The sequence below is a fragment of the Hyperoodon ampullatus genome, assembly GCF_949752795.1.
Source record: "Hyperoodon ampullatus genome assembly, chromosome: 5".
Lineage (NCBI taxonomy): Eukaryota > Metazoa > Chordata > Mammalia > Artiodactyla > Ziphiidae > Hyperoodon > Hyperoodon ampullatus.
The window spans coordinates 128,668,384-128,695,600 of NC_136918.1; positions in this window are offsets into that span (position 1 = coordinate 128,668,384).

A 27,217-nucleotide genomic window follows, 5' to 3' on the forward strand; every position below is an offset into this window, starting at 1 on the left:
GCTTCCATTTGGGTTACACTTAATATTTTTTCAATAAATTCCAGGTCACATATTTTGTGTGATACTTACAATTCATTTTTGGTAGAAAACCTGTCATTAAGCCTTGGCTGAGGAAACTGGGTCATAGCATAGTGGAAAGACCAGTAAACACACTGTGAAATTAGAAGATCAGGAGAGAAGTTCCAGTGCTTCTCCTGTGGGAGGCTGAATTAGTAGTTTAGGATAAGGGACCTTCTCTCTAAAATGAGAGCATTGTTTTGGATGAAACCTTAAAGTTCCTCCTGGCATTCAAGGTCTGTGTTTCTATGAAACACAAGGAAAATGAAGAGATTTGCTGTCAGCCACACAGAAAATGAATAAAAATTGTGGGTTTAGGACCCTGTTTTCCTGACTTGCAGTTAATGGAAATTTCCAGAAATATTAAAGGTCTAGTGTCAAGTGTCTTACCCTAATTCTCTTGACAGCATTGGAGGCTTATGTTTTACTTACTTCAGTGGTTGAAAACACAGAAAGAACACCTCCCTTTCAGGTTTAATAGGAAAAAATACCTGCTTTATGTCCTATAGAGAGAGTTGTTTTTTTCCTTAGTAAAAAGAGAAGAAAATGATGACTGCAGATGTTTAAGAGGATGGCTATAAATTCAGTGAGCTATAAACAAGAATTGTGATGGGAATAAAACCCAATGCCCTTATAGGGAAACCCAGACATGCAAAGATTTGTACATGCGCCTTGCATTAGGGTTTGGTTTTTTAAAGAAGCTTGTGGTGGTACTAAGGGTTTGCCTGTAAAATGAGACATGAATGATGGCTGGCAGATCTGAAGCACAAAGAAGGATCTGAAAGCTCTTGTGTTTACACTTGCACAATGAAGGTTGTAAGCAGATCTTTCTAAACAAGACAGGGCAATTTAGAAGGATTAAGAGATCTGAACTTAGCAGAGTATGTGCTACAATTTTCCTCCTTTCTAAAACTTCATTAAATTAAGTTCCCCGTGCTGATACACCTAGAACAAAGGGATTTTGAAAGTTCCTTTTCAGGAATTTGCTGTCTATGGCATCTCGTTGCTTGTCACTTGAGTTTATAATATGGCTTCTTTTGTTCCATGAGGCTAATCCGTTTTGGTTATTTTCTGTGTGGTAGCAAACCATTTCAATGAAGTAACTCCCTAAGGCTAGGTAAGAAGGCACACAGATTTTCAGTTTCATTCTGAAGAGATTTGTTTACATATATTCAGAATATAATGGAAAATGCTCTTCAGGTCTTAAGTCATCCTTGTTTTGTCTCTATTCCAAGATAAATTTAGTTAGGGAGAAATTGCAGTACAATGCCCAGTCCCTTTTTTTTTTTTTTTTTCCGTACCCGGGTCTCTCACTGTTGTGGCCTCTCCCGTTGCGGAGCACAGGCTCCGAACGCGCAGGCTCAGCGGCCATGGCTCACGGACATAGCCGCTCTGCGGCATGTGGGATCTTCCCGGACTCGGGCACGAACCCGTGTCCCCTGCATCGGCAGGCGGACTCTCAACAACTGCGCCACCAGGGAAGCCCCCAGTCACTTTTGATTTATGTTGGAATAAAAAAATACTCAAGCACTGGAGTCTTTCTCTCCTACTGTCCAAGGAGTTCATGTCTGAGGGCTGCATTTCAGGTGAAATCACATCATGATTAGTCCTTTGGCTACTGCATTAAACTAGCACTCTCAAATTCTCACATTCATCCCGTTTTGGGGAGAAATTTCAGCTGTATGGGAAAAGCATATATGTTTTGATACATTAAATTAGCAGTAACCCAGAGAATAGTCATAAGTTCATGACTAAGTTATATATCCAGAAGGTTACATCACTGAGTACCTCACATTTATTAAGAATGCTGCTCAAAACATTACTCTGTACAAAGACGTAGGACTGATTAGCAGATTTTTGCTGATAGGAAATTTTACATATAATTATATACATAAATATGCGTTATATATTAACATCATTATATTCATAAAATATATCTGATATGTGGATATAATATTAATTCTATAAAATATTAACCATAAAATTATATTAACCATATGACTTTTATATGCATCTTATTCAATGAAGTGTTTTTTTGAGCAATTTTATGAATTCAGTACTCTTGTTGGTACTGCTGAAGATACAAAAGAAGAATAAGATAGCTTCCTAAGTGTTCAGACACCTTTCCAAAAGTCCTTTATTACTGCACTTCCTAAAATGGATGCTCATCTAGGGGATCCAGATAGTAAATTTACCTTCTTCTATCAAATCTTTTTGGACCAGATTTCCAGTCTTTTGTGGAAAACCAATTTTCCTTGTTTCAATGAAAACATCAGCCACATTCCCTGTGAATATAGAGACTGTTAGGAGATTTATGACTTGTTTTGGTTTAAGGAGAAAGGAAAACCTAATTTTAATAAAATAAATTTTATGGACTATGAAGTATCATCACTATTTTGTATCAATTCTAAGGTAAAGAAAAAACATTCTGAGATGATGCTCTGATGACTGATGGTCAACCACATCATTGACTCTACCTTTTTTGGGCTGTGAAACAACTGGAAGTTATCCCTGACAGGCAGGCTCTATGAAGTGACCTGGTGGACTTCCCATCCCACTCCCTGCTGGGAAGGTAGTGACCCCACAAATACTATTCCCAATAGTTTGGGATTTTTCACACACTCCAATTTTCTTCCATATTTAACGTAAGACACATGATTTTGTCCAAGAAGTATATCCTTACTATGTGCCTCACGATCATCATTTCTATCTTCTTTCTCAAGAAAACAGTTCAATGAAAAATTATGTTGGGTGGAGTGTTGGTTAGAAAGAGCAGGAACAGCAACAATGGATTTTTTTTTTTTCTATAAAGCACAGTTTGACACTTTTGAAAAAGAGATCTCCAGTTGGTATATCAGAATCAATCAGTAAATCTTGGAGCTGCATTTGTTAGTTCTTTAGGACAGATACTGCCCTGTTTTTCCACTTTGCCATGTTCCTCTTGCCAGTCCCAATTCCCCCACCTCCCTCAGGCCCATCATCCTGCAGTTTGTCAGGATTTCTAGAAAATGAGGAATGCAGAGTTGTGTCACCAGCGACTTTAGATCAGCACATTCCATACTACCATGTCTTCCCAATTATCTCCAGGATTTGATTAAATGATTCCAATAGGCCATAGACTCAATTTTAAGTTAAATCCTAAGATATGATATTATTAGAGTAATGCATTTAATGAACCTATGGAATTCTCACCTATGAATGAATAATATTGTTTTACCAAGTCTACTATGAGATTGTTAGTTTTTACTTAATATGCTTGAATTAATTTTTACATTAATGAAATAACCATTATAACTCTCATTGGGTAAGTTGTCCTTTTTTTTTTTTTTTTTACTTATAGTGGTTTAACTGTAAACTGATGAGATTTTGCTCATTTGTATAGATTACTTTATGCATTCACAATCACATAGGAAAATAATTTTCATCCATTCATTCAGCAAGCATTTATATCTGTTTTCTAAAGGTTATGCTTTATCAAATTAATACATATGCATGTCATTCAATAACATGGAGGAGTATGAATCAGAACATCAGCCTCCTTTCTTCCTGAACCAATTAGAAATTTATTTTCCAATGTGATCTTGATCTCTATACATCTTTTTCTTGGTTTCACCACTTTATCCAAACCAAATCTACCAGTTTCTCAGTATGAATGATGATACTCATCTTTCATCTCTTCCTCCAGATATTGATAACTGTATTATTATTTTGTGTTTGTCAAGTGGTTAGCTTTGTAACTACTATAAGCCTCCAGTTCTTTTTTCCATTAGCTTTCTACATCTCATTTTAAGGTAAGAATATCATTTCCCCCATTCTTTCCTGCATACTCTCTCTCTTCTTCCTCATACCATTATTCTATTACTAAACTTTTATTTTCACATCCTCAAGATTTTTAACATTAATAAATTGTTTAGTAACCAAAATCAATGAATCCCCGGAAATTCTTAGTGTGAAAGGATCCAGATTTTTTTACTCGAAGGATAGATTTTATAAGGAGAGTTTGTTGAAAAAGCTGTGGGAGAGCTGTGAGTCCCACCTGATTCACGAAACTGAAAGTCTCAGCCTCTACTGCTTAAATGAAGTGTAGTGAGAAAGGTTAGAATATTGCTCAGAGGGCCTGATGGGTATAAAGCTGGATGACATGGAGCATCAGTGCCTGGTGTTTTCCTGAGAAAGTCAAGGATACTGTAATAGACAGTGGGAAACTGCACTGTCTTCTGGGAACAAGGCTAAGGGTAAGTGAGTGTTTTCCATTAATTAAATGTGGTCCAAGTGGGACAACAAGCCAACCCAAAGCAGCTGTCTCTCCTTCTAAAGAGGATCTCCTCCAATAGAGAGTTCTGTGTAGAGTAGACTGCTGTAAAACTAGAGCTGAGATGCAATCAGCACTGCTTATGACAGAGAACTTATAACTGGATGGGCTTAGCAAAGGAGTTCCAAAGCAGTCTCAAAAGTGTCCATGAGATAAAGAGTAAGCTTTAAACTTCTGCCAAGCCTGGAGAACATGAAGATAACTTACAACCATACTAGCCAAACAAAGAATTTTCTGACTCGCCCTTTATCCTTGGACCTTCTGATGCTCCAGACCCAAGGATTTCAGGAACAAGACACAGGGAATGAGAAAGAGGTGAGTGAGAAAGAAGACAGAATCCTATCTGCCCACCTTCCTGGATGCAGTTTCACATCTAAAGGTAGCTCCAATTGCTAGGTGGCATTGTTGGGGAGTAAGTCTTATGCTGGAAAGAAAATTAACATGGTGATTATTGATACTATGAGCATTCTAATGTCTGGCTTAAGATTATACATTGTGACTTACCAATTTAGAGGGAACTTCTGACTTTTATGCCTTGGGAGTATCCAAAGAAGTAATGATATTGTTACTTTGCATCCAATTACAAAAAAACCATTTTTCCTCAATTTTTCAAAAGAACAGCAAGAGGAAAAAAAGTAAAATTGAGTTTTGAATATATCCCTGAATTCCCATTTTTAATGTATGAGTTGTAATAAATGCTGTTTAATTCTAGTCCAAGTATTTTCTATAAGTATGTATGGTTCTTTATGGGTATACTATCACAAATCCAGAGTCACTTAAAAAAGAATTTTTTTCAGGTCCAAATCAAATGTCTTCTCTTTTCTTATAGTTCATTAATTGCTCTAAATGATTCAGTATGTTAATTTGCTTCACCTTTGAGATTCTACATTTGTGTGCAAATTTTTAAACACGTTTTTCAAGGAATTTCTGATTATTTTTCTGCTTTTTATATTATTTGCTTACATTGTATTTTTCTCATACATTCCGTTACAAAGAATCCTGTTTCCCAGAAAATGTCATCTTAGAATTTTCTTTTTTCTTCCTGCTCCAATCTGCACTGGTTGCTCTTTAGTACAGCTATACTGCTGATGTTTTAAGATATCATTTCATTGCTCTTCTGGTTCAGAGTCACTGGTTTTTCATTCCATGTCTTTCCCTTTTTTGGTTTACTACCTTATTTGTTGGGATACATTTTCAAGTAATTTATTTGTTGGGAGTAAGCTTTCTGATGATTTGCATGTCCAAAAACGTTTTATTCTACATCACTTTTCATCAGTAGTTTGATTGGGAAGAGCTTATCTACTTGATCAGCCATGATAAATAAGATTATGCTGCTTTAACAAACAACCCACAAACCTCAGTGATTTAACATCACAAATATATTTTTTGTTCAAGCTATGTGTCTAGTGCAGATCGAGGCTCCTTGTCAGAGTTTGATCCAGTGGAGGCTCCATCTCAACAAATGCTTCCGCAGTTATGAAGGCAGGGATAAGGGAATAGTGTGCATTGGCTCCGAAAAAGGACATCTGGAAGAAACATGCTGATTTCCATTTGTATTTTACTGACCCGCAAAGTCATATGACCATACTTAAGGCAGGTAAAAGGAAGCATGACACATCATGCACCTTCCTTCTAGAAGTCATATAGTATATGACTTTCACTCATATTTAATTGGTCAAAGTAAATGCCAAAAGCACATTGATGTTAAAGAGGGAAGTGAAATCTGACAACGTGTCTGGAAGGAGGGGAGAACTGGATTATCTATAAATAGTCACAGTACTATACATCGCTTAACAATAAATTTCTCTTTGATTTTCAGGGCATTATTCCAATGTCTTTTAGCATCCAGTGAACTTTTGACTGCCATTTCTTTGCATGTGACTTGTGTACCCTGACAGGGTAAGACATTAGAATTTTCTTTTTATCTCTGGTGTTATAAAATTCTATGATGGTGAGATTCAGTGTGGATACCTAAAAATTTATTTTACTGGGCATTGAGTAGGACATTTTAAGGCTGAAGGTTAGAATTCTTCAATTCTGAATGAATTCTCAGATTGCTTCTTCAATAAATTTCTCCCTTCATTTCTTTATTCTCTCATTCTGGAATTTTTACTAATTTACTTTACAGAGAAATAGAGCTTTGAAAACCTTATATGAGGATGAGAAAAATGAAATATAATAGAAATTCCTATGAGCTTAGATGAACAGTGAAAAAGAAAACCTCATAGGTAAGAAAATACCATAAAGAAGTAAATGAGTCAGTAAGCACTACCCATATTGCTTTTTCAGCAGGTTCTATGACTCCACTGGACATCATCCAAGATCTTTCTCACCAAAATATTTTAACTCTAATTTTTATATAATGGGTATGAAGACTAAATTATTGAAAAACAATAAAAAGATACATTACTCACTATAGTGAAAATTATTGCTTAAGTATATCTATGCTATAAAATAAGAATAATCCATGTCAAATTTTAAACACAAAATATTTATAAGTGTAATATCCAAGAATTATATTACATTTATTTATTACTTATACCCTCTGTCACTTAAGGATATTTTCAAACTCAAGTAAAGTAAAACCAAGTAAAAATGGCAACAGATGAAAGTAAAAGGATAATTATTATCTGCTTAATAAAAAGTGCAGAGGCAGAGGGTCTAGGATTGTTTTGAACGTTCAGCCATATCATCTAGGGGCACAGCTCCTTATAGCCTTCCATTTCACCATTTTAGAACGTTTATTTTTCTAGTGGATGTGGATCACTTATTATAATAGTATTACTTACATAGGTGGTAGCAATTAGGTAACTTAAGAAAAAACGGCTAATGCATTTTCCAGAAGTCAAAATCATAAACTTATGCTAAGGATTTTCATCTTAAACAGAAAAATGGGCTCATTTTTCTGGGCCATGTTTTGTTCAAGACCAACTGAATCTCAACTAAGTACAATGCTCTATAAGTGTCAGGTCTGAGGTGTATGAGGGAAACAGCAATCTTCTTCCCCTCCATCCTCCTAGTCCGGTGACCGTTGTTAGGTCTCCTTTAGGAGCAGTGTCATTTATCCCCTTGGGTCCCAGCAGTTTGGATAAATGCTAACCCAAAAGTGTCAGATTCTATTCTCAATGTCAGATGACTTAAGAAAGGTTAGTTTCACTCTGTTCCAGGACTCAATGCCAGGAACAGGAGCCAAGTACTGTTGGATTAACATGAAGGGAATTATATTCTTGGGGCAATTTAGCAGAAATCAAGGTCTATGGAGCCTGGGATTGAATAAAATGCTAGAGATATGGTGGCAAAAGTTACAGAATGAACTTGCCAAGAAGAAAATAGACTGTATCTTGTAAAGAATAATTTCCCCCCTTTGCTTCTATTTACTTGAAAACCAAATGAACGCAAGCGTTCTTTTGCCCTTAATTTTAGAACTAACAGGGATAGACAAAACCAGATCAATAAGCACCACAGCAAGAAGGGATTATTACCAGGTTGAACAAGTGTGTTCTTTACATTTAAGGTGCTGCTTTGTTCTGTTATTGCACTTATATCCACTCTATCCCAGAAGACATTGTATTTTCACCAGGTACATGCATGGAATTTTTGAGTGGTATTTCCAGAGATTAGTTTATAAATAAAGTCATTTGAGATGCTGGAAGTGTTTTTTTTTTTTTTTTTTTACATACCTGAAAGCTACTTTGGGAAAGAGAGTAGCCCAAGGAGCACTAAGATTAAGGATACTGTGTCTTTTGCCTGCCTCTGTCATAAACCGACTGTGTAAATTTTGGCAAGAACACAAGCTCTCTAGACCTCGGTTGTAATGTGATGGCTTTGAACCAGACAGCTCTAAAGTCTTTCCAGATTCAATAGCCTGTAATGTCAAGACGATGGATGCTCTCAGGCTTCCCTTTGGTGCACATCCCATGAGGTAATACGGAAGCACAGGACACTGAACTCTCCTTCTCAGCCTGGTATAAAGCATAGCTTTGCGGGAAGAAAAAAGGCAGCTAGTTTTACTCTGCCCTGCCCCTCTTCCTTCACATGTAATCATTTTTAGGCTAATTTCATGCTTTAATAACTTCTGCATGAAAGTTCTTAGAATTCCCCAGAGACCTTTGGCTTGACTGTCAAGTGTGGGAATCTAAAATCCGGCTTCCTTTGATCCTTTCGCTTTTCTTCTTCTTTCCCATAATAGTTTAGATTATCCTATGCTGTCATATTCTGTTTTCTAATTCCTCTTCAGTGTGACAATCCTACTGCATACATTAAACTGCACACAAGAGGTATGTAAATACAGATTCCTCAACTACAGACTTATTCCATCCTGCCCCAAATGACCTTTTTCCTCAAAGCATGAACAAACTGGACTGTGCTTGGAAGAGCCCAACCAAACTGTTTTCCAATATCTCAGCTCAGAGGCTAAGAAATAAGAAGTCCCAACATCTAAGTTTATGCATTGAGATAAATCTCAGAAGACATATAATTAAAATCCTCCAGACCGTGGGTGACTCAGGTCACATGGAAACTCCTGTCATAACACCTTGATATCTGCAGCTCGGTATCACTTAATGGGCTCTTTTTCTTATTTCTCTCTAATTTTGTAGGCTGATCTTAAAATTCCTGCTGACACATTGTGGCAATAGCTCAAGGTCATCAACAGTTAGTATTCTACATACATTTATTTAGTTTTTAATTTGTAAATTTTAATTAATTAATTTATTTTTATTGAAGTACAGTTGATTTACAATGCTGTGTTAATTTCTGGAGAACAACAAAGTGATTTGGTTTTATATATTTATATATGTGTATATACACACACACCTATGTATTTTTCTTTTTCAGATTCCTTTCCATTATAGCTTATTACGAGATGTTGAATATAGCTCCCTGTGCTATACAGTAGGTCCTTGCTCTTTATTTTATATATAGTAGTGTGTATCTGTTAATCCCGAACTCTTAATTTATCCGTCCCTCACCTTTTACCTTTGGTAACCATAAGTTTGTTTTCTATGTCTGTGAGTCTATTTGTTTTGCAAATAAGTTCATTTGTATCATTTTTTAGATTCCATATAATAGTGATATCATATGATATTTGTCTTTCTCTGTCTGACTTCACGTAGTATGATAATCTCTAGGTCCATCCATGTTGCTGCAAAAAGCATTATTTCATTCTTTTTTTATTGGAGTATAATTGCTTTACAATGTTGTGTTAGTTTCTGCTGTACAAGTAAGTGAATCAGCTATATGTATACATATATCTCCTCCCTCTTGGACCTCCCTCCCCACACACCTATCCCAGCTATCTAGGTTACCAAAGAACATTGAACTGAGCTCTTGGTTTTATACTGCAGGTTCCCACTAGCTATTTATTTTACACATGGTAGTGTATTTATGTCAAACCTATGGCTGAGTAATATTCCATTATATATATATATATATACCACATCTTCTTTATCCATTCATCTGTCAATGGACATTTAGGTTGTTTCAATGTCTTAGCTATTGTAAATAATGCTGCTATGAACATTGGGGTACATGTACTTTTTGGAATTAGAATTTTCATGTTTTCTGGATATATGCCCAGGGGTGGGATTGCTGGATCATATGGTAACTCTATTTTTAGTTTTTTAAGTAGCCTTCATACTGTTCTCTGTAGTGGCTGCACCAAATTACATCTCCACCTACAGCTCTACATATATTTATGTTTGATCTGTGAAGAACAAATAAAAGTGGATCTTACTTCAAGTTTTCTATGTATTTTGTTGGAATTTATTATCACACAAGATAGAACAAGTTCTTGTTAGATCAGCATCAATAAATCACATTTACTGATTGCCTATTTTGTGCAAGGCACCACAGATAAAGCAGAGAGTAATAAGATGTGCTGGTGAAGAGCTCATAAAGTAGTAGGGAAATAATCAGCTCATCATAAAAAAAAAAAGGTACTTGTGGTTGGCAGAATAATGCCTCCTCCCTCAGAAAGTCCATGTCAAAATCCCTAGAACCAGTGAGTATGTTGTATCACCTGCCAAGGAGAAATAATTGATGCTAATCAGGTGACCTTAAAATAGGGAGATTATCCTGGATTTTTCTGGCAGATCCAATACAATCATGAGTCCTTGAAAATGAAAGAAGGAGGCAGAAGGGGAGTCAAACTGATGCACAGTGAGAGGGATTTGACTTGCTGTTACTCGCTTTGAAGATGGAGGGAGAGGGCCACGAGCCAAGGAGTGTGGCTTATTCTAGATGCTAGAAAAGATAAGGAAACAGATTCTCTACAAAGGCCTCCAGGAGGAATGCAGTCCTTCCAATAACTTGATTTTAGCCCAAGGAGACGTGTCAGATTTCTGACCTACAGAACTGGAAGATAATAAATGCGTGTTGTTTCGAGCCACTAAATTTGTGATCATTTGTTACAGCAGCAATGACAAACTAATACAGCACCGTATTATTAATGCCCAATGGAAGGGTAAAACAATCAAAAGAGGGAGAGACAATGTGCAAGAAAGTATTTTTTTTGAGCTTAAAATCCTTATTTAAATGTAGTTTCCATTCTTAGCTATTGTAAAAAAATAAATTTTAGAGTATTTCATTTCTCTTCAGTATATCTAGGAGTGTAAATCTTGACCTGTTTATGTGAGATAAAACTCTGGTTCAATCATTTTAGAGCTGTGGGATCTTATTAATTTTAAGCTCTCAAATTCTCTAAGCATCGTTCTTTCTTCTCTTGAACATAAAATAAGTGTATAAGTCATATATATGCATGTATAATGATATATAAATTCATATACATGCACAGTTGACCCTTGAACAACAAGGGTTTAAACTGGGCAGGTTTATTTACATGTAGATTTTTTTCAATAAATGTATTTAAAAAATTTTTGGAGGTTGGTGACAATTTGAAAAAAATTCACAAATGAACCATATAGCCTAGGGATATTGAAAAAATTAAGAAAAAGTTGTCATAATTGAATGAAATATATGTAGATACTAGTCTATTTTAAGTTACTACCATAAAATATACATGAATCGACTATGCAAAGTTAAAATTTATCGAAACTTACACACATAAACACTGACAGACTATACATGATGTCATCAATTACACTAGGCAAACATAAAGCAATTCTATTGCTGCTTCTTCACTATCAGTGCATGAATCATTATACCTGTAAATAAATATGAATATCTTTTTCACATTATTTTTTTCATTTTTGATGTCTAGTGTTAGTAATATGTATAACATCTACATCATTTTGTATCATATAAGACAATATTGATGTAGATACTGATAGATGATTCATCTTGTAAACAGACAATGTAAACTTATGGTTTGTGGTTGACTGTTTATGTTATCGATAAGGCTTCTGGTCAACAGTAGGCTATTAGTAGTTAAATTTAGGGAGAGTCAAAAGATATACAGGGATTTTTGGCTGTGCAGGGGTTGGTGCCCCTAACCCTGGTGTTGTTTAAGGGTCAACTGTAAATACATATGTGTATATATGTGTGTGGGTGTATACATATATACACATATATACATATAATATATGTATAATATTTATATGTATTATATATATATAGAAGTATATGTCAGTGTCCAGTTAGGAAAGCAGAAGCATTCTATATAAATATAATACTGCCTTTACACAAGTACTAGAAGGGCTTAGAAGCCAAACAGGAGCTGGTGAGGTGCCCGGGAGATTAGCCACAACAGGAAGCCACCAACTGACCCAGGGATAGAATGGCAACAGGAGGAGGTGGCATTCCCAAACTCCAGATTCTGGGCCCATGGTGGGGCATTCTATGGACGGTGTTGCTGGGTGGCACAAATGCTGTACCCAGTGAGAGCTGCAGTTTGAAAGGAGATTACTGCTGCCTGAGGCAAATGGAGGGAGAATTGCCTTGGCTTCACTTTCCTTTCACCCTCCAATCTCACACCAGTGCCTCCCACAGGCTGAACCCAGCCAGAAACCACCAAAAACAGTGCCTGGGAAATGCAGCCCTCCTGATAGGGCAGAGCAGGATGTAGGGGAGAGATGGATCTGTAAGACAATGGCAATAGAGCTGCACATGGACACAAAAATAGTCCCTATGTTATTGCCTTTTTTGTGAGGATTAAACAATCTGAACTGTGTGAGACATTTTATGGCACTACTTGGCTGGCACACGGTATGTGTTCAATCGATGTTTGTTATTGTTATTATTGCTCTAAGTTTGATTGCATAATTAAAGTAATGAAGGTGATGATGAAGCGTCTCACATAATCTAAGATTGTAAACTATTCTAAACACCTTCAAATCTATTAATGTTTCCTCTTGGGGGAGATTATCAATGTGCTTATTTTGTAAGCTGACAAAATGTTGTTGAAGTATGCTCCAGAGAAAACTGGATTAGGGGGACTGTGATGAGAAATATATATCTGCTCTTCGTCTTTGATTCCTGACATGGAGCTTCTAAAACCCTTGGAATTTCCTGATTGATGAGGTGAGAGGAGTGTCTTTTGTTATTCATAACAAGCTCCTTTCAAACATACCTGAATTTATACTACTGAGGCAACTCTTGGTGGACCCCAAAATAGCTTCTGGATGGGGGCTGGTTGCTAGAGGAACCAACCACGTAATTAAAGGCAGGAAGAGGAGTTGGATATTGCATTCAATCACCAATGGCCAATGACTTAATCAGTCGTACTCAGGAAATGAAACCCCCATAAAAACCCCTAAACGATGGGTTTTGGGTAGTTTCTGAGCTGGTGAACATATCGAGGTGTTTGGGAGGGTGGTGGGCCTGGAGAGGGCATGCAAGCACCAAGACCCTTCCCCCCTACCATACCCTATGCATATTTTCCATTTGGCTGCCCCTGAGTTGTATCCTTTATAATAAACCAGTAATAGTAAATAAAGTGCTTTCCTGTATTCTGTGAGCTGTTCTAGCAAATTATCAAACCCGAGGAGAGCATCATGGGAACTCCTGGTGTATGGGAGCCCTGGGTCTTGCAGTTGGCAGTTGAAGGTGGGCAGCCTTGTAGAATTGAACACTTACATCTGTGGAATCTGATGCTAACTATAGGTAGTTAGTGTCAGAGACTTGGAGAAGTGGTGTTGGAAAAGACACATGTATTTGGTGTTTGAAGAAAAGAACCCTCTTATGTGGTGTTGAATTGTCAAGTGTAAACACAGCACAGAGGGACACAAAGCTAACATGAGGTGACTGGTGCAAACAAATCTTCCCCTTGCTCAGCTATACAATTTTTGCTTTGAACACATGTTGGTGAACTATAAAAATAACTTTTAAATCATCTTTTGAAGAATATTTAATAATAGGACTATGGCTGTCTCTTTGGTTTATTTAACAAACTTATCTACTATATCATTAACATGGCAAATTTAATGTCTTGCCAAGTAAAATATGCATGCAAGTCATTAGGAAAGTGTTTCATTTCTATCTTTTTGCACATTGCATCTGGTGTTTGCATTAAAAAATACTCTTAGTGTCCTTTAATTTCAATCCATTTTTCATCTCTTTGAAAACATCACATTGTGTCTGAGATCCTAGTTTATTTTAGGCCACTGAAATTCGTATATGTGTATACTGGCTACTGTCATGTCTATCTTTCTGTATTTCTGCTGATCTCCAGACCCACTTTTAGTTAGTTAATGGGCATTTTTACTGGGTTTTCCAACAGGAAATCATCCCCCAAAGGCAACACATCATTGGTAACCTCAAGTCATTTTTTTCTGCTCTTGAAATTCATATCTTGGTGTATAAAACCATCTTCCTCCCTCCCAAAGGCAGACATGAAGCATCAGAATAATGTCTCTCACTCCCTCTTGCTTCCCTCCTCTGACCTTATCCAAACAGTCACTAAATTATGAGTCGACCTTGTTCAAATGTCTCCAATCTGCTTCACCTTCCACTCCTTTTTTTTTGCCGTACGCGGGCCTCTCACTGCTGTGGCCTCTCCCGTTGTGGAGCACAGGCTCCGGACACGCAGGCTCAGCGGCCAGGGCGCACGGGCCCAGCCGCTCCACGGCATGTGGGATCCTCCCGGACCGGGGCACGAACCCGTGTCCCCTGCATCGGCAGGCAGACTCTCAACCACTGAGCCACCAGGGAAGCCCCCACTCTTGCAACCATCACCGTAATTTGGTCTCATGCCATCTCTTGCCTGCCTGCCTGACTGTTCAAGATTCTTATCTGATCTCCTTCCTTCCAATCTGTCCCTTTTCCCATCAGGCTTTTATACTGTATAATTTGAATATTTTCAAAAACATTCTTGTGATCACAACTTTTCCACATTTAAAAGTATTTATTCCCTATGGTTTCAAGTTAAATTTCAAACTATTAGGCTAGCCTGCAATGATGATGAAATCTGTTATTGATTAACTCTTCCACATGATGTCCTGCAGGTATCAGTTGCTAAAATTTAACAATATAAACATACTTTTAGTACTCCAAGTAAGTATCCCTTCCTCAAGAATGCCTTTCCTGCAATTGCAATCTTATTTAGATGCTTTTCTTTTTTATGGACAAATCCCTATCACTGCAATTATTATACAGTGCTCTCCTTTTTTTTTTCTTGTGTATCTGACTTTGACCATAAGCTATTTGGGACAGTATCGTGACTTATTAGATTTTGTATTGCAAGTGCCTAGATCTATGCTGTCCAATATAATAGCCACTAGTCACGTGTTTATTGAGAACTGAAATGTAGCTGGTCCAAGTCAAAAGGTACTATTCATGTAAAATACACATTAGATTTTGAAGACTTAATCCAAAAAAAATGTGAAATATCTCATTAATCATTTTTATATTGATTACATGTTAAAATAAAATTTGGAATATATTGAATTAGGTTAATTTTATTGCTAAAATTAATTTCACACGTTCTTTTTATTTTCTTTAATGTGGCTTCTAAAATTTTTAACTTACATATGTGGCTCACGTTTGTGGATCAAGTTAAGTTTCTACTAGACAGCACTGGCATAGATGATAACAGGTACTCAAGTGGAAACATGCCTCTGAAAGAACACTCTGAAAAAAGACAGATATAAAGTGGGATTTAAAAAGGTTAAGAAAATTATATGATCAGTTTAGGACTTCCAACATCCCAATGATAGAGGTTTCAGAATGAGAAAATGGAGAAAAATATCAAAGAAATATATTTTAAAAATAATTTCAGCACAAAAGAACAGAGGTTTCCTAATTACAAGGGCTCACCAACTGTCCCACACCATAAAAAAAAAAAAAAAAATAGACCCAGACAAAGAAAAAAACAACTGTGAAATTTAAGAGCAATTGAGGCAAAGAAAATCCACTAGAAGCTTCCAGAAAGAATGTTTTATGCAACAGATGAAGTATTAGAAGTTCACCAAAGTTCTTAATAAAAAGGCTGGAAATCAGAAGACATTGGAGAAATACTTTCAAAACTCTTTGCAAAAATTATGTATAAAAGAACGTTTATACCAGCTAAACCAAATATCTAGTGTGAGTTTAGGGATAAGATAATTTAAGATATGCAAGAACTCAAAAAAATTGTCTTCCATAAACATGAAACTTTTTCAATACATTGTGTTCTGCTAAAGTCAGGGAGAAAACCTAGAAACAGGAAGCCACTGGGTCCAGCACAAGAGGGAGGCAGTGGGAATTCCCAGGAAGGTGGGAAAGAAGTCCCAAGAGTACAGCTTTGCACAGTCCTACATCAACCACTTCCTATTTGCAGCTCATCAGAATGAGCTGAGAAAGATGTTTTTAAGATTAAAATTTTAGGATGCTTAATGTGTTTAACTGTACCATACTGAGAGGAGATTCATATATTTTGAAGAGCATCTGAAAATAAATCAAAGATAAGAAGGGAGTAAATGAAACAACAGCAACAACAAATTAAGGCAAATATGAACTTCAGGGAAAGAAAAATGTTTTTCAGAAAGAAAAAATAATTACTGTCTACATTACTCAGCTTATGATAGATAATACAATATTGATCTAAACAACATTACAATGCAATTCTCATGGATTGTTGGGGGCAGAGTGAAGTTTGTGTGTGTGGTGGGCTTATGGGGTGAATGAATATGAACAAAGTAAATCTTTATTTTTCACAGAAAGACAATTAGTTGAAAACATCTAAAGCTTAACATTTAAACATACTATTTAGAGACATAGATGCAATATTAGGGTTCCCTAGAGAAGCAGAACCATTAGAAATATATATATGTATATATTCATATATATATATATATATATATATATGATTTATTATAAGGAATTAGTTTACGTAATTATAGAGGCTGAGAAGTCCCACGATCTGACATCCCCAAGCTTGAGACTAAAGAATGCTGGTGGTGCTCCAGTCCCAGTCTGTGGTCCTGAGAACGAGGAGTGCTGATCGTGCAAGTCCCAGTATGAAGACAGGAGAAGACAGGTCATCAGTCAGGCAGAGAATGAATTCTCCCTTCCTCCATCTTTTTGTTCTATTCAGGCTACACGCACATTAGGAGGGAAAGCTACTCTACTTTACTCAGCCTTCCAATTTAAATGCTAATCTCATCCAGAAACAGCTTTACAGATGCACCCAGAAATAATGTTTAACCAAACATCTGAGCAACCCCATAACTTAGTCAAGTTGACACATAAAATTAACCATCACAGATGTAAATATAAAATTTATCCATTAAAGGATATTTTCTATATACTCTGGAAAATATTAAGCATCTACTCTTTCTCATAACCAGTCTTGTAGAACTGTTAGAGCTTTAAAAAATGACTTAAACAATGTGCATGAATAAATATAATTAATTAACAAAGTGTTTGAACTTGCATTCAGAGAACCACTTCACAGTTAGAGCATACAGACACAGTTAAATAGGCACAAAATCTATAGACAAAGCTCAGTTCACAGCCCCTGCCAGTGCCTGCCGGAACAAACAGTCCCAACATGGTGATACAAAGCCCCAGCCTCAGATTTTAGGGAGAACCATGGTTCAACTCTCAAACTTCCACTGATGGTATCCAAGAAATCTTGCTCAATTTTTAAAATACACTTTAATAACCGAATGTACCTATATGATCTTTAACAGAGTTTCTAATTTGTACAAATTTGATATAGTGTCTATGTGAAGTATGACTATAAAGTAACAGGGTAGACCTGAGAGTAAGCCTGTTGCAAGGCACCTATTATCAAATAATAATAGGGAGCATTACTGAATACTTCGTAAGTGTGAGACACTGTCATAAACTGCTAATATATATTTCCTCACTCAGTACTCATGTGAGAAAAAATGAGAGGTGTATGCAATTATTTCCACTTTATTGATGAAGAAATTAAGGCTCAAGATATAAAATAATTTGCCCAAAGTTCTACATGTGCTTTTAATCCTTGAACTATAATAAGTGGTGAGTTTTTTCAGAGTACTAATTTTGAGAAGTGTTACATTTACTTCATTGATACTTCTGCCATTTGCTAAAATAATTTAAAAATATATGAATTCCCACTTCAGATTTGCCTTTCATATCACTCTTGAGTATTCTCAACAAGCAGATATTTTGTTCTTTAAGAATGGATTTGATTTTCCTTTATATGCAAAGTCAATTGGAGCCAAGCTTCATAAAGTAAATTGATAGTTCATTTGGATAATGCTATTTTTTTTGGTCAAAAACTACATTTGTGAATAGAAAGCATGTTTTGTGACTAATAAATCTGTTTGCAAGGAAGTTCTCAAAGAAAAGTTCCAAATGTGTGGTGAGCAGACACTACCATAAAAATATATACAACCTCAAGTGACAATGTTTTGAATGACAATATACATTTGAATGCATATCTATCTATCATCTATCATCTATCTATCTATCTATCCATCCATATTTGTTCAAAATTCCTAAAGAGAAACTAAGGAGCATATTCCCATAGTTTCCTAAAGGGAAACTATGGAGCAGGTACACCATCACACTTTTCAAAGTCTTGACTTACGATCTGTTTCTGGAGGAGCCATCTTTTCTGCCCAGTCTCCTGGAGAGCAGGACATGGGCACCCTCACTTTGCCTTGCATTCCCTAGTACCTAGCTTTTATATAGTACCAAGTGCTTGATCAATAAATACTTGCTATGACAGGTATAAAAAATATTCTATGCTTTTACCCAAAAAATGTAAAACATTTGGAAATGCATTGCTGTTGTCCTTCAGTAGTTAGCATAGCTAAAAAGGAGTGAAGTTATAGTCCAGAGGGCATTTCCCAGCATCTGGCCCTCCCTGCTTACAGTTTCCAAGTTCTCCTTAAAGAGAAATATTATGACTGCTGCATTGCCACATGCTAAAGTAGAATCTTATTTTTGAAATTTCTTAGTCATCTTGTTTTCAGAATTTAGTCTACTGACCTGTAGAGTTCCTACAGATCATGTCTTTTGATTTACGCTTGTCAATAAATATTAATGAACTTGTTTCGTGGGATGATTATTTTAAAGAGCAAAACTGAATGAATCCATTAAACCCTAAAATCATTATTCTCTGGACACAATAATTATTTTACCTGGTTGATTGAATGAGATACAACTAAAGCTTTAAGTACAACTATTGAGGCAAAAACTGAGGTACCACCATGAAGTTAGACCTACTTCCTAGACTGTTTGCCTGCTGATTTTGCTATTTCATTTGCAGTTCAGTGACAGGCTACTGGGTCTATTGCTGTGCCACCATGACTGGAAGTTGGCACGTGCATTTTATTCACTGTGATAGGCATCTTATACTGGTTAATGAAACAAATAACCTCACTCTGATGAAATGCTAACATTTAACTAATTATTTCAGTGGTGATACAGAACCTGTCTGCTCATCTCCTGGGTGGCCCATCCCATCCTGGTTTTCTTTGTCAGATGTATTATTGGCTCTTTCAGTTTTCTGTAAATGAGAAAGAATCTTAAGTTAGTATTATTTTTAACTTTCAGCACAAATTTCCAAATTATGGCTAAAAGTTGGTGAGGATGGCTAAGTGCTTGCTGTGTGTTTTTATTATTCTCTTCTGGACCTATATGCTTGTTTCATTTTGCTATCTCTAGTCTTAATCAGATGCTGAGTGGCTGAGAAACAACACTAACTATAGAACTCATTAATAGTAAGAAAGAAGGTCTTGCTAGAAAGACTAATCATTTAATAAAGGTAGTTGTCTCTGGTTCTTTATTAGCTTTAGTAGTCTGAATTCTTGTTTACACCTCATTGATTAAACCTCACAAAATCCCTCCCCCAAATCAACAAAAACGTGAATGATGTTGGAGAGAACATCGAATGGCTAGAAGAATGAACACTTGCACCCTCATATATCAGGGATAAGACAGTACAAAGAAAGAGACAAGAATGTCTTGGGTAGAGATGAATTATCTTATGTAAGAGAAGTCAAAACATTCTACTACAACTCTCATTCCCAAATCATATAGAAGACTGGGCAGAGACAGAAATATTTGACTTGGCTGAAAGGCAGACTGACTTAGGGAATACGATTAAACTGTGCTTTGCACGACGTGGTATAGAGCCATTATTAAAAACTGGTACAAATAAATCTCATAATATGTAAGAAATTGGAAAATACAAGCAAGGCTAGCCTTGGGCAAAATCCTCAGGCAGAGACCTTTTTGATCTTGTAGTTCTCCTCTTCCACTGCTTCTGATAATGGTCTTGCCTGGTCCCTGCCATCTATCACCAAGAGGTCATGATCTGTAATTGACATACTAAAATTTGGGTGGCCCCAAAGACTTAATATAGTATTCCTCCTGGACAATTTTTGGAGATCAAGAATAGGGTTCTTCAGCATCTTAAGCTAAAAGATGCCTCCGTGGACATATCAACAAGACAAGGAGATTCTTGGTCAGGATTCTATTTTATTTTTTTACATATTGTAAGTCAAAACCACATAGACATTTATTACATGTCTTCTAATTGTTTTCAGAGAAAAAAATTCCCTCTGCTTCTCCTTGTTTTCTGAAGTTCCTTCCACAAAGGGGTTAACATGCCCGAAATAACTTGCACTTTGTTGTTACTTGTTTAGGAATAAAGAAAACACAAAAAAGAATAAAACTCATGGTCTCTTTACTTTTAGAAAGTTATTTGTGAAAGTCTATTTGCTTCTATTTTTCCCTTCAGGAGAGTTTATAGTCACTGGAGAGTTGCTGTCTGGTTTCATGGACAGTGACTTGGTTTAATAATCAGGGTGATGAGGGACTGAGTTGCAGCTCAGTTGCTAACTGGCTTTGTGCTGGCTCTCAGCTTGAATGTTCTCATCTGTGATGAGGGGGCCATGGAGCCCTCTTAACAGGGTCCTTCTGAGCATCTGCCAGTAGACAGCCTTCAGACTTGAACTGCAGCATGGGTTCTTCCCTGGGTCTCAAGCCTGCCAGCTTACCATGCAGATTTTGGACTTGCCAGCCTCCATAACTGCATGAGCCAATTACTTGAAACAAATCATCAAATCATTCTCTCTCTCTTCATGTATATATAAATATGTATGTTCATATATATATCTCCTCTTGGTTCTGTTTCTTTGGAGAATCTTGACTCATACAGATTTTGGAAGTAAGAAGCCTGACATTTGGTGAGTCTTCTTTAAACCCTCATCCTGTCACCTTATTTCTATGTGAGAAAAGGATGATAGTTACCCTTTTTCCATTGCTCTTTTTCATCTTCTTGGTTTAAGTCAGAGAGGCAGGAGAACTAGATAAACACCAAAATTTTAAATGTCTTAGTAGTCAATAGCAAAGTATATGAAAGATTTATTGGGCACCAACCAAATGTTTGATTTCTGTTTGTTGACCCAAAATTCTGGTTGATTTGTTTATCAATTATCTCTCTCATATACTCAACAAACATATAATGCATCTGCATTACGTGCCAGACAGCATGAAACTTGCAGAGAATACACAAATAATCCTCTAGTGAAAAGATACATATGCAAACCTTTATGGTATTCATCATAATTAATATTTAATGAGTGCTAATCCTTTTATATGAATTATGCCTCAGAATGACTTTATGAAGTAGGTGCTATTATTATATTAATTCTACAAATGAGGAATAAAATGCAGAGATTAACTGACTTGCTTAAGGTCAAATAGCTGTTAAGGTCAAACAGCCAAGATTCTGAAGGCTCTTAGCCATGTCAATCTCAGGTGGGGGATATGCGACATATGAGCATTTCTAAGCCTATGAAGATGAATCACGTGGCACAGATGAGATCATTTTTGAGCTGAGAGGGTTAAAGGAAATAAGGAAGGACATGTTAATAAAGCCCTGGCCAGAAATGGCTTTATGTGCTGCTATACCACCTTGTGAGATGAGAAGACATCTAAACCTTAAAAAAGGTTTTTAATGATAGAAATGAACTTATTTACAAAACAGAAACAGACTCACAGACTTATAGAATGAATTTAGGGTTACCAGGGGGAAGAGTAGGGGGGAAAGGGGTAGATTGGGAGTCAGGGATTGACATGTACACACTGCTGTATTTAAAATAAAATGTCTTTCCATGAAAAAAATAAAGAATAAGTTTCAGAAATTTTACAGAAACTATTGGGGGGGGGGGAAGCTCTTTTTTTTTTTTTTTTTCTGCCAGACTCCATGCTGAAGTGATGTGTGGAAATACTGGGACCCACCAAGCAGAAAAAGTCCCAATGACATTATTGAACTTCTAGATCCAGCCTTGCCTGAAGTCCTTGAATTTTTAGTTTTATGAGCCAAGAAGTTTCCTTTTCTTTTTCCTTTATTTTTTTAAGTCATTTTAAATTTGGGTTCCATTACTTGCAAATGTGAATCCTGACAATACTTCAACAGTATATATTGGTTTTGTTTATTTGCTTGTTTTTAACCTTAGTCTGTAAGCTAGATGTGCTTTAGGGAGTAAACATTTATATAGCAAAAAAATAAATAAAAAATAAAAAGGTTTTAAACTAAATTCTCTGATCTGATTTGGGTTTTAGGAAAGTAACTCTGGCAGTAGTAGAGAAGGAGAATCAGACCGGAATTAGACCAGAGGCAGGGAGACAGGTGAGGGAACTCCCAATTGTCTGGGTAAAGTTGATGAAGGGCTGAGCTCAGGCTTCAGGACTGTGAGGAGGAATGTGATGTCAAGGGGTGATGAGTGGCTGGGATAATTTACTGGTTTGGGAGCTTGCAGGTGAGAGAGGAATCCTGGATGACTGCTACTCCTCCAGACTATCTTTGTACTTGGGGTGACTAGAGGAATGATGATGCCTTTCTCTATGATAGTGACTGGGACAATGAATAATCTTTTATTGGGCAGATGGTTAGGAGGATTTGATAAGGAACTCATGGACACCGAGGTGGAGATTCCATTGGTCTGTTGACTATGTAGGTCCAGACCTCAGAAGAAAAATTAGGGCAGGGATATTAATGTGAGAATCATCAGCATTTAGGAGGTGGTTGAAGTATATGGAAATAAATGGGGCCAGGGAGCGTATGGACAGAGGGGAAAGAAAATACTCAAGGTCAGAGCCCTGGCAATCCTAATATTTTAAGGGTGAGCAGAAGGAGGAGGCAACAAAGGAGAAAATGAAGCGGGAAATAAAACAGGAAAGTCACTGTCCTAGATCTTGAGGAGCGAGGATGTTTGAATAGTAAAAATTATTAGTAATCTATTAATTACATTAATAATATTAACAAAACCATCAGTAATTACTGCAGTTTTGTGCCATAGACTGTGATGGTTGTTTTACTCATGCTGCCTCATTGAATCTTCATAACCATCCTAGTTGCTTGTAATTATCACCTCTAAATTGAGGCTCCAAGAAATTAAATCATTTGTCTAAGGTCACACAGAAAGCAAATATCAGAACCAGGGTTTGAAATGTAGGGAACTACTGTTAAAACTTTTGCGATTGACCAGGGATCAGAAATTCTAATACAAAAAAAGTTAAGAACTAAAAATAATTTGATACATAAGAAATGATGGAGACAAAAACCAGATTTCAATTGGTTGAGGAGAAAATGGGAGTTTTAAAAAAGTGATAATCCAAGTACTCTTTGTAGAAATTTGATTGTGAAAGTGTGAAGGGAAGAGAGTTTTTTTTTTATGTCTACTTTTTTAGAATAGTAGAGCTACTGCAAACTAAAATGCAGTTAATAAACTGAAGAAATGGGAAGTTGGTTCAGAGAGACATTAACAATTTCTGAAAAATGGAAGTTGATAAAATTCATAGAAATAGTGAATGGCATAAAACACCTACCATGAAAATAATATTGAATTTTCCCTTCTGTATTTAAACTCTATTTGAATATTTAAAAGGATAGTAAGTGGCTTTTGATCACTTTATGTTTTTGCTTTTTTTCTGTTCCATGATTCTTGATCCTGTGAATGGTAATATATATGACTGCATTTTCATTATTTATAAAAAGTTATCCAAAAACCTTCTTACAGTGCTTGATCAGCTGTCTCCCAAGTTTCATTTCTGTATATACAACTTTGCATTTTGTCACAGTGGAGAGATTTATGAGTGGACATCTTTCCATCCAGTGCTTAGAGACACTTCTCACATTTTACCAGTTTCAATTGACAAAAGAATTTCTTTTTCTCTTAGATTTTCCCCAACTGCTCAAGAATTTGGAATGGCTATATGGATGAAACAAATGACTCTTCTGACGTTGGATGTTGAATGGCTTTACTTTCTCACACATTCTTGGACCTTGGAGTGTTTTTCTCGTGCAGGGCCTGTGACCTACAGATGGCTGTGGTATACTCAATACATTGAAAAAAATACAAAGATGTTCATTATTATATTATTCTACATTTTTCCTTCTTTTCTCGTGGGATTGTTTCACAATGGCTAAATTTAGTGGTCATCATTTACTGCAAAAAACTGGTGGCACAGGGACTCAGGGTCCAGAAATTTATCTCAGCAGAATGGACTTCTAAAATGCCAATCCATATAAACAAGGGAATCATAAGTTTTAGTAGAAAGTTGATACATATATATATCTCAGAAGGAAAAATCTTTCATTAGATAGTGTAAAAACTTTTGAAGGAAAAGTTTTTAAGAAATGTTCTAGATTTGAGAGTGAAAATATACAGTCAAATAATATTTTACATCAGATAAATAGGAAATTATATCAGAAATTATGATTACTCTAGTAACAAAAAAATGAAATCAAATACATTTCACTTTTAAAATTATTTTTATATTTCTGGGTGAGCTGATTATAACATATACTTGGAAACCAAATACTAATGTTGATCAATTGTGGAATAGAAGCAAATAAAGTTTTGTGTTGAAGAATGTTGATATCTTCAAAAAAGCCAGTTTTGAGATTACTTAGTTTTCTATTTTGAGAAGTGATAAAATATTAGAGCATCAATATCAGACTTGCCTGACACAATATTTTCTTCCTGTTGAATAATCACTTACTAATACCAAGCCAAAATTTTTCTAATTTTGGTTTGGTTTTGAAACACATCTTCACAGCTAATGGGTGTTATAGAAGGACTCATAATAAAACATACTCCATAATCAGGAGAAAGGTTAAGGGGAGGTAAGTTAGTGGTTAAGTTCAAGGGTTTGGAGTTAAATAAACATGGCTTCAAATCCTAAGTTTTACTGTGTGACTTTAGGCAGACTTTAGTTTTTCTATTAAACTTTGCAAAGACTTGGTTTCTTCACCTGCAAAATGCTGATGTAATACTGCTTCAAGAATTAAAGTCTACCACCTTAGAAAGAACTCAGTAAGTGATGCGGTTGCTTTTGGTCAAAACAAAATGTTCCAAGTTGCGGAATTGTGTTCATCAAGCTGATTGCGGTCAGTCATTTTGGAGTCCTCGGGGGCAGGACTGAGGTAGGGATGTAGGGAGGCACACAGCCTTTTGTGGGAGGTGGGTGGATACAGAGTGGGGATAAGAACCTTCCCAAGAAAGCCTGACGCTTTGGTATTGGGTGGAGAGTTGGCAGTGGAGTGCTGGTTGAAGGAGAACTAGTCATTAAACTGAATGCTCTTGCCCTGTTCCAATGACAACAAATGAAGAAATGAGAGGAAAGGTAAAGAGATTAGTACGAGGGAAGATGGTAAACAGGATGAATATGGGCAAGGGGCTTGGAATTAAGGTGGTGGTGAAAGCAACTACCTAATACCTACATGGGGAAAACATGTGGGGAGTCGACAAATGTGAACTACGCCACTATAAGTTATAAAGTTTACAAATGTGTGTTATTGGCATTATGATGTTGAGGGATGGGGTGGAATAATGTAGCATCAGAGCCAATTTTGTGAACTTCTGACCTGTGCAGTCACATAAGACTTTGTGCTTACAAAGACTCAATGCTTAGTTTAACACTTTGCTGCAGCCATCTTAGAATTCTTAATATTTTTGAAAAAAGGGCCCACATGTTTATTTTACATTGGGCCCCAGAAATTATGTAGGCATTTCTGTGTAGCATGCCTATTTTAGATAATTTTTTTTAAAATTTTGTTTTTTTTAATTGAAATATAGTTGATTTACAATATCGTGTGAGTTTCAGGTATACATCACAGTGATCCAGTTATATATATATGTAATGAATATATATAATATATAATGAATATTTATAATATATAATGAATATATATATTATATAATGAATTATTATATAATGAATATATATTATATATAATTTATATATATATATATATATATATATTAGGTTATTACAAAATATTGAATAGAGTTCCCTGTGCTATACAGTAGGTCCTTGCTGGTTATTTGTTTTATATACAGTAGTGTGTATATGTTAATCCTAACCTCATAATTAGAATAACGGTTTTTAACCAGAGTGATTTTCCCTCTCACCCTGCGCAGGGACACTTGGCAATACCTGCAGTCAATGTTGATCATCATAACTGGGGGAACAAGACTAGCATCTATTGGATAGAGCCCAGGGATGTTGCTAAATATCTTTTAATGAGCAGTGGAGTGCCTCACAGTAAAGAATTATCTGGACCGTAAGTGTCAGTAGTGCTGAGGTCGAGTAACCCTCATTCAGTCTGATGGCAGTTTTATTAAGGGCAGATTTATCTATGGATCTCTGGACAATGTTATTGTTACCTAATTGGGAAGGTGCAAAGTTAACTGGTAAACTTCAGGTGAACTAAACTCCATACAGTACTGAGTTGCACTTTTGGCATAACATTCCTGCTAATGGAAGGATGTATTTTTATAACTGAGTCAAGACATCATAAAACTGAACTGACTTGATGCCAAAGAAGACTCATTTGACTTGGCACCTATAATTAGCCCACCAGCAGCACCTGTGTAACTCTTATGATCCTTATTTTTTAAATTGGCAATGAAAAGATGGATTCTGGCTGACTGGTGAGAAAGTTTCTTTTTCTAAGTGCCAAATCAAGATTCTTGCTATAGTTCACTTCTGGGTCAGTTTTCTCTTAACTCAGAGAAAACATCTCACTCCCTTATGTTCATTGGTTAAAACAATACTCTACAGAAAGTAGGATTTTCTTGAAGATTTTTGGAATAAATATTGCAGCATGTAAAGAGGGCTTTGTCAACTACTGCTCTGATGTTTTTGTTCATTTGTTCTTGTGGATTACAGAGATTGAGCCAAATAAACTTGCACATTTGAGATTATTTTACATGAACCATAATTGTGGGTTTCCTCCCTACGTAGGCAGGATTGCTTCAGCCACAGGGAAATTATTTTATGGTCAGAGATCTGACACCTACATCTAAGGGTCAGGCCAGAAATGTGTATATGTATGGCCAGGGACATAAAACGGAAACAGATGATGGGAAGTGGATTGATTTATTAACAAGAATGGAAAAGAAAAGTAAGATGCGTGCCGTAATTACTGTGAGGCAATCGCGGTGGATTTATGTAAGA